Consider the following 12,080-nt stretch of genomic DNA (forward strand, 5'->3'; position numbering starts at 1 on the left):
GATGTGGACAAGCTCTGGATGTTAGCGTCCCTCCAAACCAGAGCAAATTCTCCAGCATGCTAATATTTACACGTGTTCCTGCCCTTGGTTGGAAGTGAAACATTTAAAATAATGTAGTGCCTGGGTATACTTGGGGAAAAAGATGTTTGCAGACAGGTTCAGGACCCACAGAGTGTATGGGCATTGGAACTCTGCATACAAGGCCCAAGGACTATGCATGGGTGTGCTCAACAGAAGGAGCTACTCATCAGAGTCAAATGTCTCCTTTCAGTGCAGTGCCTATTGCTTTATGTAAACCTCAATGCATGCCAACAGCTAGAAGACTTGTTTGCCTGTGTCACCTCAGTGTATTTTAGTTGCCCATTAGACGCAGCTCCATGTATCAGCAGGATACCTTGCTGCATGTTTGCCTGAAACAGGTGTTTGGGTCACTCTGTAAGGTGTATGATGTGATAATGTTACCTTGGTATTTCCTTGGTCACAGGTATTATTGCTTCAGCAGCTCCAGGCTCTTTTTCCTCTGCCAAATCTGGACTTATGGGACAAGCTCTAAACTGGAGGCTCATAAAATGCAGGGCTCATAGAGGAGGTCTACAAGAAGGGTTTCCACCTGTAGCTTCTGTACCTGTCATTTCTTCAAACAAACATGGATGGCACGGCAAGCCATGTAGCTGTTCGCATTTGCAGCATCAGACAGCATACTGTGTAAAAAGTTTCCCATAGGATCTCATGAACCTAGGCAGATGAGCTGATTATGAGCATCGATTTTTTTTTTTCTTTCTTTTTTTTAAATTCCTTTTCAGCTGGCAGATCTGGGCCACAGAACTAGAAAAAAACATTTTTAACAATTCCAGCTAAGAGATGTGGTGCTGCAAGTCTGTGCATTTTCATTCCCCTTTTGAATGGTGTTCTGAGTCTCAGCACTTCTGGTGTGTCCTGTTGGAGTATTGCCCAAACCCTGATGAATTCATGCCTTTGTAAGTCAGAGATGCACAAGTCTGGAGAATGAAAATACAGTGAGTTTATATGTAGAATCTGTATGTTAGACAAAGAACATCTGTATGGTGATAGCATAGAGCGTAAGATGTTAACAAATGAGGCAATGCTCAATAAATATTGATCCCTTTGCAAGCCCTAATGTATGAAATTAGAACTGTTAACACAAACAAAGATGACCATTGCTGAAGGATAGTCACTGTGCATGTTAGGATTTAAACTCGGGATGTCCTCTGCTCTTTTTACTAGGCCTGGAATAAATCCTTTCCCTGTGGTACTTCACGGTTAAATGAAGTGCAGTCAGTCAGTTCTAGAGTTATAAACTTATTATCTTCTCCTGAGTTTTGGTTTTGTGTCATCCTTTCTGGGTCAGATTTTACAGTAAAGCATGGCAAAAATGTCAGTAGACTATAGGTAAAATGATTTGTCTACACCCAAGTGTTTGGTCCCAGCACAGGCTACCTGTTGTATTGCAGGGGTGTTATATGGAAAGGCCAATTTGCATCCCTGGAGCAGCTCGTTAGTACAATGGCTGGTGTTAATCAGCCCAGGTGAGACACACCACTGGTTCTCTCCTACTACTAGTCTGGCTCAGAAGCTGGCATGTTTTGAGCTGGCTCTGGGATCTCTCCAGAGCTCTGTGTTGTGCAACAATAGGCATGTTCCAGGGCTGAACTCGCTGCATTGCTATGCTTGTGTGAAATTTTTGATTCTAAGTGTCTTCAAGATACTGACATGATAGGAGACAGATGTATTCCAATCAGTAAATTTTCCATGAAATTGATTTTCCATGGAAAAATACTCTTATTTCATTGAAGTGCAGTGGATAAAAGTTAATAATTGAAGTGTGTCTTTTTCTTTTCTGAAAGAAAAGTGGTTGACTGGGTGTACTTTGTTTTTCATACAGAAATCCCAGTTGTCTGAAATGAGTTTGCATGTGAACAAAGGTTGCTTCAGTCCACCTTTTGTGTCTGGTTATGATTTGCTCTTAGAGACTCTATAATAATTTGCTTGGAATGTTCTCATCCATGGGAATACATGCTACAATCTGTGCCAGTTCAGGCTTATGTACTGTCAAAGGTTTGGGGGGAGGATAGTTGTGAAATAAAAGAATAACAAAGAAGCTGTGTTTTCCCAGTTTCTGAAATGAGGATGATAAAACTCTTACCTCCTTTGGTTTTAATTTTGTTTGGAATAGAAGAGACTTGCAGCTGTCATGTAGTAGATGTATTTTGGCAGCAGTTTTTTAAGACACTGCTGGTTACTGTGGCATTTGCATGCCTGTTACGCAGTCCAGAGAAAGTGGCACATGCATTTGTGTTTGGATGCACAGTGACCAGTAGACTTGCTATGAAACAGTTCCTCATTTAGTAAGTGTTCAGTCATTTCAGAATGGGTCAGCAGCAACTGAAGCTTTGACTTTCATCCACACACAGTTTGTTGCCTTCTGAATAAAGAACTAGAGCATTATGACTTTTTTACTATTCTGGACAACAGATACCAGTAACTCCTTGGAAAGCATAAGTCCTCTTTTGCAGATGTTTGAATTGTATATTTGTTGCTCTAAATGGCAGGAAAACATGAAGCATTGAAATTTCCTGCAGAATGGGAATGCTGAAGGTTACTTCTGCAAATACATGGATTCTTTTAATAAATGTATCCAGCCTTTGACCAAATTCCTGGAGTGCTTAAAACCCAGAAGGCTGGGAGTCCTGGAGTCGGGCTTGCATACTGCTGTAAAGGGCTTCTGTGGAGCTGGAGACTTCAGAAGCAGTGGGGTTACTGTAAATTCAAGGCAGTTTGCCTGGTGATTTACCAAGTTGACAGGGAGCCTTGCAAACTTGGCTTGTGGATTTGCTAGTCTGTGAGTTTCAGACTTAGGGTTTCTTTATCCCCAAAGTTTCCATCGGCCTGCTGGGATGATTGCAGCAGAGCTATGAGGAAATGAAGTAATTTTCCAATGGAAACCTGCCTGGTTTTCAGCAGAATTTTAGCCAAATTAATCAACTAAGATGTTTTGATGAACTTGATTTTATTTTTTTTTTCTAGGGGAAAATGTTCTGTTGGAAAGTTTGAGAACAGCCACAAGGACCTGTGCATCTTATTACAGCTCTCCAGTGGTGGTTGCTGGTTGTTTCAATTTATTTGCTTAATATGATCTGGATAATGCAGACATCGTGACTGCCATCTTCAATCACAAGAAGAGAATCTTTTACAAAAATCTATAATGTAGTTTATGAAATGAACTGTTACTGCAAATCAGAAGAAACATGCTGTAAACTGTTTTACTATGTCTCAAATATGTGAGTGATTTATTTAACGTTGACTTTTTGTTAAGTTCATAAATATAAGGTGATTACAAAAATCTGTACAAATTCATCTGTTCAATGAAACTTCCATATGGTGAAGGTCATCTATTCTTGCCTTGGTGTGGGTCCTGGTTTCCCATTAATGGGCAGGAAAATCATATTAAAAATAACATTTGTCATTCATGATGTGCTTCTTGTACAAATCCCATGTTTTAATTCTTGCTGGCTGGTATAGAAGCACTAACTGATATACTCCGTGCGCATTAAATTATGCCCACCAGTTGTGCTTATCTTAAGGAGGGAAAGATTATGGGAAGGGATCAGAGGAAGAGCGAGAGAGATAGCTGTGCTCCGTATACGAACAGTGGCTAACTGCCTTGCAGCGGCTTACCACCTCTATAAAAGTATACTGGCACAGGAAGAGTAATTGAGGTCCTTGGATTCATGCCTAGGCAGGTACTTTGGTAAGAGCTGCTGGGAATGGGCTCTGCAGGAATGGAGTCTAAAATGTCTCTGAGTCTGCAGCAGCAGCTGCAGAAGACATGTCCTGGGGAGAAAATGGAAAGCAAAACACACAGGTGTGGAGAGTTGAAAGAATTTTGCTCTGCAAAACTCTGTTAACAATTCCACCAGTGCTGTACAAGCTAGACAAGATTCCAGCTCTGTCTAGACTCTAGAGAGACTTACTATACAATAAAATGCCATAAAAAATTTTAATCATAAAAATAGAGATATGTTGCTGAGTATCCACTGTGCTCAGATGTGTTCAGTCAGGAGTGGTTTTACATGCCTTCAGGGGTAGTTACTCCTCATTCTGGTGTAGACTGCCAACCCTGCAGAGTCTTAAATGCAAAAGCTTTGTTCCTGTGCAGTAAGAAATGAAATTGCCATAAAGCTCTGGAAGCTTTTCACAAATGTTGGCAAATGTTTTAGGAGATTTGATTGCTGTATCATTTGAAGGAACAGTACTACGTGAAATAAAATGTGTCAGACCAACACTTCACGAATTGTGGTTCCAGATGCTGGTTGAATTTCACGTGCAAGGTATGTGCCAGGTCCTGGTTTGAGTCTATAGGTATCATTCATTGGAGATGGGTGCATAAGGAGGATAATGTGTGGACTTGCCCCGTTAGTTTAATCACTGATTAGTGAAGGTGATTATTGGGTGAGGATAGCAGACCTCCCTGCTGCAGTGATTGAGTTACTCAGGTTCAGCTCCTCAAGTCGGTGTTGTGATGCATCATGTCGCTTGCTCATATTTATAAGGCTCATGTCTCTAGGGATCCACGTGACTTGAGCTCCAGTGACTGTATTTTCTGCTCTCCTGTGGCATGTGCAAAGGATCATCCTTCACTGGTTTAGATCTGCTCTTGAGAATGTTTGTGCGTGGTGAATGAGCTTGCAAGTAGGCCTCCAAGGAATATGCTACAGCTGTGGTGAGTTATTACATCTTTGCTGACTTGTAACCTGAAATCTATATCCTACTGATTGATGCTGTGTAGCCATCACCTCTTTATCTTGGGATTATTGATTGTATTAAAATGTTCACTTTGTACTCCACACAGCTAGGGTACTGATTTCTTTTATTTGGTGGGACCATTTCCAACATCTGTGCCAATCTGGAAAGCAGGATGTTTTATCTTTAATTATTTATTGAAAATCTTTATACAAAATAAGTTGCTTACTGAGATAACATACTTATTTAAGAGGACATCTTTCCCTCTTTATTTACTTCATTTATTTTGGTGCATCATCTTCAGATTAAGAAGATATCGAACCTAAATGGGTTTAATCCCTTGTTAGTTATGCAAAGACTTGTGTTCCTAATGAAAGAGATCACCCAAGCTAGGTTTGTGGCAGAACACTTTTCAGTCATAGTAGGTGTACTTGCAGTGTTGTGTTGTCACATCTGTAGGTGTGGGTATAATTTCATCTATACAAAACACACACACTTCCATGCTTATTGCTCTAAATTTTCCTTTTGTGTCTGGAAATCATGGAAACAAGTTCCTTCACCATGCTGATATTTCCCTTTTTGGACTGTTAGTAAAACATGGACTTTACTATGTAGTTATATCACCAGGATTTTGATTTTTGAATTGCAGTATCAGACCTAAGAATATCCTGTTGTATCACTTTGCAGAAAGCTTTGGCATTCATACTCAAGGTCGTCTTCCTTCACACCAAGCTGTTTCATCAAACAGGACTTACTAGGATTTCCTCTAGCCACTTCCCATAGGGACCAGTTTCGCACATGCTTCTCACCACCTGTTATAACAGGCTGGGGCAAGGGGGGGCACTTCAGGTAAGGAAATGCTTTCTGTAAATAAAAATAGCTTAAATTTGGGCCCTTCCAGTTCTTGGAGAGGTTCCTAGGGTGAGATCCTAACCATATTCCATTAGTCTGGAGGCCTGACCAAGCAGTAATAAGGCTCCCAGAGCTGTTTCACTTACTTCCAAAGCAGCTGGGAGCACATGGGGTGGCATTGACTCCCCGGCTGTGCAGCTTGACATCACTCTTTGGCTTCAGATGTGGCCACGTGTGCTGGCTGCTGGGCCAGCTGCTAGTGCTGTGGGCAACAATGGGAGAGCTGCAACAGCGTGAAATGAAAACTGCTTACTTGCAGCCCTCAAAGTTTAAAGCTAGCTTTTGGGTATTTTATCCCCAGCATTGTTGAAAGAAATCATGGGGGTGTGTGTGAAATAAGTGTTTTGGTTTATTTTGAACTGGTTTGCCACCTCACCCTCTAAGCATAAGTAAAGAGACATGCATTTTTTTTTAGTGCAATGTAATTTTGCATCAAGTAAGGAAAATATTTCATTTATGCAATGACCAATTGCATTAATTATCCTATTAGAAAACCCCAAACAACTGAGTATAGTTTACAGACTCCAATCCAAGTTTTGGTTTAAAAAAAGGCAAGTTTGGATGTTTTGGTGGTGGCGCTCCCCCCGCCCCCCACCCCCAGTTTGTCCAGGCATAACTGTCATCTCTTGTTTTCAATGGCAAGGCAAAACTTGTTTCAAAATCCTGCTTTCAATTCTGGTCACAGAACATTAGAACCAGGGAGCTTGCTCAGCTTGGAACCATTTGTGGTGTTTGTATCCTTATTGTAGCAAATATTTTCCATTGAAAATTCATTTCTTAAACAGCTGGAACATGAATACCAGATAGTGTTTTCTTTTAGATTCATAATGGTGGAAAGTCAGAAGGCAGGAGCACGAACCCAGAACAGTTCAAAGTCTAGAATTTCTGCTTCATTTTCATGCTATGCATAACAAAATCCATAAAGTGAGTCTTGGGAGTCGGGCTCAAGGGCCTCTTGATTAAGAATTAAATTACAGGTATGATTTACTAAATTTGTGCTTGGGGAAGGAAGGATTTTGATGATGATGTGATTGGTAAACTATGCATTTTCTGAGCAACAGATTAAAATTAATGGGAATAGCATAACCATACATGCAAAATGCTTTACATATTGGGAAATACGTTGTCTTGTAAACTAAGCCACATAACCAAAAATCTGTGTCTCCAACTCCTTTACTAAAGTAAACCCAAGGGGAGTGTAAAGCTGGCCCCCACTCTGCTCACTCAAGTTTCTTCTGTTGAAGAAGATGTAGTCAGGGGATCTCTCACATCAGCTCCTTTATCTGATTTTTTTCACATAGTCTTCATATAGTTTTTTTAAAGCATTGAAACATTGAGCCATTTGAAAGCATATTTTTTTCCCCCAATGGTTATGTATTTTTATTAGGCTAATTTAAACTTCTTTCAAATTTCTCCCAAAATTGCTTGAAATTATACTTCTTGTTCTTTGTTGTGGAAGTTTGGCATAGTGTGATCCTTAGCCGTGTTTTGGGCTTCAAGATCCTGTTGCATGCAAACAACACATGACAACAGTGTTTGGAAGGAGAAATGACAGTGTTGTTGCTAACTCAGGTGGATGCAGAGATGGCGAGAATCTGTGGTATGCAGGTTTCAGCGCTGCAGAGTCCTGGTTCGAGAGCTTGTCTATTTTTTCTGTTTCTCCCCCTCGCTTTGTCTGTGTGTGAATCGTGTCTGGCTCACAGCGTCGCAGCCAGCATGGGTATGGCAGCATGGCTGCTTCCTGTGTTACAAACTAGTGTGTGGGTCATCAGAAAAATCCACATCATACCGTGCTACCATAGATCTACAGTATGCTTGACAAGCCCGCAATGTGAAGTCTGTGCTCTTCTGTTGTTGTTTGGCTGCCTTAAGGCAGGCAGGTTAGACTAGTGTTTCATGCAAGCCCAAATATTTGGGCATTTCTCTTCCATGGATGCAGATACTTAGGAATTTAGTGTATGTGAGTAGGAGGAAGGAGACGGGCATAGTCAGGGTCAAGTTTTCGAGCACTCTGAGATCACATCAATTACTGTAATCCAGGAGAGGCTTTTTGCTTGCAGCTCCAAGGGGTACTGCAGCTGCCAGGATTTGAGAGAGCGGGTAGCAGTTGCTCCCACTCCATCCATCTGTTATTTCATTGGGATTAAAAATTGCCCTGTTCTTCTAAAACCTTTCATTGGCAGTCATTGTAACTTCGGAGCTTTTGACAAAGAGCAGCAGAGCTCTGAAAAGCAGAACATGGTTGTTTTTTTATAGTGGAAGAAGTGCTTGATTTACCTCCAGCTGATGCCTGGGCTCCCTCACCTGCAGACCCAAGATTCATTAAGGAGAGAGCTCTAAGTCATATCACAAGAGCAGGAAACATGAAAGACTGCTTTCTTCTAATATGCAACAAAGCACATAATTAAAATAAACAAAATAGCATTAACCGTAAGGTCTTGCTGGTGTCATTTTCAAAGCCATGAAGGGATTTTGGAATCTCTAAGATGTAATCTGTGTGGATTTCAGTAAGGCATTAGCTGCAGAGCCACATGGGAAATTATTAGTTAAACTGGACATTGGTACAAGGAACCAGTTAGAAAGCAACCCCATTTTGTGATGTTAAGGTAGATATTGGGCTGGGGGAAGATTAAGCTGAAATGCCCCTCAAAACAACATGTGACTAACTGTAGTTACAATAGGAATGAATTAGAAGTTACTGACATTACTGACAACGCGATGTTGGGGAGCTCTGTCAAATCAGGTAAAAGAACAGAACATCACACTGGAAGCAGAGGCTGGTCCTAGGGACTGAAATAATAAACTATGAAATATATTAGTATAAAATCTGAGTGAGTGGTTAGGGGCTAGAAATAAAGATTTCATCTGTGAGTGAGTCTTGCATTTAGAAGTCTCTGAAGATCTTGAAGACCAGAGAAATTCTACAGTAAATACAGCAAACCATTGATAGTTAAACCATGGTGTTTATATTGCAGTTGTATGAGACATGAGTGAGGCTGAGTCTGGAATACTGTGCTCAACTCTGGTCACTTGTATTCAAGAAAAATGAATTTACATAGGAACAGCTACAGAGAATACTACCAGGAGGATCGAGGAGCTTGACTTGTGAGATGGAGCTAGAAGATGGGGCTTGTTCTGCCTTGCAGAGTGAGTGCTGGGGCAGGGTGCGAGCATTGTCTGCAATATGTCAGGAGAGAAGGCTGAAGAAGGGGGAAAAAGTCTTAAAAGTCATAGACGACAGTAGTGCGAGGTCAAGGGCACATAAATTGACAAACACAAGTTTAGACTTCTAGGAACAGGTTTCTAGCATTTAGGGCATTTTAGGGTAGACGTCTTAGAACCATCTGCTGGTAGGAAAGTCAGTGGCAGTGCAGGTATGTGCTTTTACAATCCTGTGTGGTGGTTAGCAAACTAACTGTAAGATATAGTTGTCTGTTTCAATGCTTGACAGATCTCAGTGACCCAGGAGAACACTCTTCCTCCTTCTGTGTTAATAAATGGAAATGTGCCTGGCCTTGAGAGACTTTTTGAGAATGAGTATGTCCATGCATGAACAATTGCAAGGATGTTTGGGGTTTTTGTCCAGTTATAAATATTTTAATTTCACGCCTTAAAGTTAGTTGCAAGTATGTTACTATAGGTACTTACAGTATTTAATGTTTAAGCCAAAGCTGTAGTGAAATTTCTGCCTAATTCTGCTCCACAGCATTTGATACTGAGACACAGCAGCTATGGAAAACAGCAACTAAAGAGCACTAATTAAGACTCAGAGTGCTTTCAATAAACTTGTGTTGCAATGAACAAATTAACTGACAAGGGAAAAAGACAATTGCCCTCGAGGGAATGTGCTGACATAGAGATAACTCCAAGTAGTTCAGCAGTCTTTTGATTTGGAGGAAACTATGAAATATGAGTCAGGTTCAGTAACGTTTATATCTGATGTGTCAGAAGGAATAGCACAAAAATGTCATCACGTTAGAAAACAAAAAAATTTCCAACTAAGAAAAATGCATGCAGGGAAACCAGTAGAAACCTTAAGTAGGCAATTATTCTTGCTACTGCCTGCTTTAGCTGTAGCGCACGAGCACAGCACTGTTTGCAGTCGGTGCACAAGGAGTGCGCCTTGTGCGTTGCTGGACACAGAACAGGGTGAGGGGAAGCTTCAGACATACTCAATTTTACTACTTGTTTTAAAATACGAAACAGTTTTTTTCTTGTGAAGGTGACATCCTGAAGAAAAAGAGCACCTGCTGTTCTCTGAAGGCACTCTGCAGGACAGGAGATGTTCAACTCTGGGCAGAACCAGTCGTCTGAGTTGTGCATATGGCAACAGCAGAAGCAAAAGGCATAGGAGAATTGTTTCTTTATAGTGCTTTGAGTTGGGGTTGTTTGTTTTTTTTGTTTATCTTTTGGAAGATGTAACATTTGCATGTTGTCAGCACATGCTTGCTGTTTTGATTTCTGACTCAGTTCGGTATGGGAATATTATTTGAGACCTTAGAATTTCTGGTGGATTGGGAGATTTTTCCCCCTAGTGTTAAGCAAAGCCATATATAGATTTTTCAGGCTGAGAATCTGGGTTCTAACAGTGTTGGTGTGTCCTCTCTAAAACCCAGAAATGAATAATTTCAGAAGCATTGAACTTGGGGGTGAAAATAGTAGATAGTAAGAGGGTGATGAGGGCTTTTGTCAGAAGTAGCAATAGTATGGCCGTTTGCTCCCTTTTGGTAGCAGGCTTGCTCCTGTAACATCGTTAAATCCTTCCTCTTTTAGAAAGTCCTTTATGGGAAGCAACAGTTTTGGATCCCTGGGTTCTTCGGTTTCGTCTTCATGATTTATGGTTGTTGACATTGGATTGTGTGCATCAGCTTAAGGGTGTTTGTGATACACTTGCCACGTTTCAAGCCACAGGCCAGCATCTCTTGTGGCAACGGAGAACAGTGCAAGTCTGAGGAATGCTGGCGGGGAGTTACCTGCTCCGCCAGCTTGAGACTCTTTTTTCTTGGTGAGGAGAAGAGGCTTTATTTGCTGGGTCTGTTTAGCATTGTCCATGAATACTAAGTCCTATTCTTAAACAGCCAAGAGAAAGGGGGGAAAAGAAGGAAATAAAAGGGCAAGCAGCTCACATTGCTCCTGTGCCATTTTCTGGTGTTTTTTTTTTCTTTTTTCCCAAAGCTTCAGGTCATTTTAGGATTAATTGAAGCTAATATCTTTACTTCAAAGCAGCACAGATCAAGCCAAACGTACATGCATAGCAATTAAAGATTTGGCAAGGTAATATGGATTGGCTTCTACAGCAGCAGCTTTCTCCCTGTGCTGTTCCACTTGTTCTGGCCTTTGATGTGCTTCAGAACACAACTAGCTGGGCCTGTGTTTTAAACAGAGGAGCATTTTAGCACTATATTCTGCAGAGATTGACTGTTGTGCTATGGTTAATATTTTTAATTGTCTGTAAAATTGGAAAGATTATGAATCTGTAGTATGACTGGCTACTGGAGAATTCTGTGGATAATGAATAAAATTGCAGGGGGCAAATTGAAAGATTTCTCTTCTATATTGTATAGCATCAGTATTCCTTTAGTGCTAACAAAGATGAGGCCAATTTAGTATAAATCTTCAAAGCAACATGTGTGAGTTTATCTGTCCAGTGCTCATTACAGTTAATGGGAATCATGTGGCTGGAACTTTGCAAGTGCTTTGAAAGTGTTCCTTTTATGATTACATTATAGACCCCCATGTTAGCTGTTTTGCTGCTATTTTTATATTGCTCCATTTGTTTTCTTGACATAAAAAAAGCCAAAACAGTAAATTAATAAAAAACTGCATCACCCCTTCCATTCCTAAATAAAATACTCATTTTCTAAAGTAAATAAAATATTACTTAGACGTAAATCAACTTGAGACACAACATGCATCTCTGCTGGTTTAAATCCCTGTAGTGTAAGACAGGCTGCTTGTTGCACGCTTACTAAGGTGAGCTTAACTGGGAAATCAAAATGCTGAGCCAGATATGTATGTTTGAATTTTGGTCTGTACTATTAGTCACCATGTGTGGTATATGATCTATATCTCTTTTTTGATCTGTAGGGAAGACAAAAAGCATAATAAAACCAGCAACTTACAAGTAAGACAGGTAATGAGCATAAAAGTGCACCTACACAGATGAAAGTTTAAATTGTTAGAAGCTTGGTCTTAATTAATATTTGATTGTTGTCCTATTAAAATATATAAATAGGCATATAGCTTAGGAAAGCTAGATTCTCCCCCCCCCCCCCCCCCCCCCCCCCGATATTTGGATAAATTAGAGAAAATTTTATAAAAACATTTGAAATACAATAATAAAAGGTTTTCAGTGTGGCATTAGGTGAAATACTCTGGGTTTTAGGGGAAGAAAATGCCTTGATTTA

General features: G+C 40.4%; 1 long non-coding RNA gene across 4 annotated transcripts in view; it reads left to right on the plus strand.

The window, feature by feature from the left end:
* LOC130142475 (uncharacterized) overlaps positions 1 to 12,080 on the plus strand; it is a 41,774-nt gene that overhangs the window by 14,095 nt on the left and 15,599 nt on the right. For 2 of the 4 annotated variants that reach the window (XR_008819419.1, XR_008819421.1), the window contains exons 3-5: positions 3,046 to 3,299; positions 4,586 to 4,741; positions 5,449 to 5,610. This is a non-coding gene — a long non-coding RNA (uncharacterized LOC130142475). Of the gene's footprint in view, positions 1 to 3,045; positions 3,300 to 4,238; positions 4,350 to 4,585; positions 4,742 to 5,448; positions 5,611 to 12,080 lie in introns of all 4 variants that reach the window. The other 2 variants (XR_008819420.1, XR_008819424.1) reach the window with 2 other exon arrangements.

Source organism: Falco biarmicus, chromosome 1, assembly GCF_023638135.1.
Source record: "Falco biarmicus isolate bFalBia1 chromosome 1, bFalBia1.pri, whole genome shotgun sequence".
Classification (NCBI taxonomy): Eukaryota; Metazoa; Chordata; class Aves; order Falconiformes; family Falconidae; genus Falco; species Falco biarmicus.